This window comes from Triticum dicoccoides, chromosome 2B (assembly GCF_002162155.2).
Source record: "Triticum dicoccoides isolate Atlit2015 ecotype Zavitan chromosome 2B, WEW_v2.0, whole genome shotgun sequence".
Lineage (NCBI taxonomy): Eukaryota > Viridiplantae > Streptophyta > Magnoliopsida > Poales > Poaceae > Triticum > Triticum dicoccoides.
Genome location: NC_041383.1, coordinates 3,542,201 through 3,543,286, shown reverse-complemented (window position 1 = coordinate 3,543,286; position 1,086 = coordinate 3,542,201). Strand labels below are relative to the sequence as shown.

Genomic DNA, 1,086 nt, shown 5'->3' with positions numbered 1-1,086 from the left:
GGTGTCATGCGCAATGGAGATTTTCCATCATGTCCGGTAGGTTTGATGGACGAAAGGAGTATCTTCCCGAGGAATGCAATCTGGGTGGACATAAAAAGATCAGTCTAGTGCAGAGGCAATGTAATGCATCAGAGGAATGTCAGATTTCTCAGCAGTAAGCCACACAACAATTCTCTTGTGTCAAAGGGAATTTACAGGAATTAACAAGACAACATTTTCCCCTAAAAACAATGCATACTTATTCACCAGCCTAGGAATGCAAAGTGCTCGTTCCAGTTCCACACAATGAAAGTTAAGTGTTGGACCTGATCAAGACAAGACAAAATTGCCATAGATAGGCTCACTTGTGTGACCAGCAGAAGAATTTTCGCTACAAGATCTCATCTTGGCTTGTCAAATCTCATACTAGACAAATTGTTGGACACTAGTGAAAACAAGCAACATCTCCGGGTAATTGACGACCGGGACACGCAGGACATGAGAGAGAGAGAGAGAGAGAGAGAGAGAGAGAGAGAGAGAGAGCAAAGAGAGATACCTTGACGATCTCCATGGCGTCGGCAGCGGGGTCGGAGCAGCTGTTGCGTCCATGGAAGAGGCGGCACACAGTGGTCTACGCCTGAGGACACCAACATTATCAAGTTAGTATGTGTCGTTAGTATCAACCTGAAGATAAATCTGCTGCAGAGTTTTCAGTTTTCTGAAGAAAGAAGGAACTAAAAGTTTCAGGTTTCTGCAGTTTAGTCGTCTCTGAACATAAATTGCAGCAAGCAAGCAAGCAAATATGGATGGGCATGAGAGGGAGTAAGGGCCACTGATGATGAATGCTGAACTAGGATGAGCAGAGCCTGCACTCACCACCCACATAGAAGGCAATGACAGAATCCCTTCCCCTGGCACGAGCTTTGGATCAGCGGTGGCATATGTTCTTGCCTATTGAGGATCCTCCATGGACAAGGGAAGGTGTCATCAGACCACCGCAGTCCAATTAGTGCTATACGGCCTGCACAAGGATCACACGAGACATGCATGGTGAATGCTACAGAAAAACAAGACAAGCGTTTGCTCAATACAGAAAAACAAGACAAG

The 1,086-nt window shown here is 45.7% G+C and overlaps 1 long non-coding RNA gene across 1 annotated transcript; it reads right to left on the bottom strand.

The window, feature by feature from the left end:
- LOC119361671 lies at positions 1-1,080 on the bottom strand. The gene is made up of 3 exons (XR_005172938.1): positions 856-1,080; positions 536-616; positions 1-80 (listed from the first exon to the last, which is right to left on the bottom strand). It is a non-coding gene; the product is annotated as an uncharacterized LOC119361671 (long non-coding RNA).
- Between the last annotated feature and the right edge of the window lie 6 nt (positions 1,081-1,086).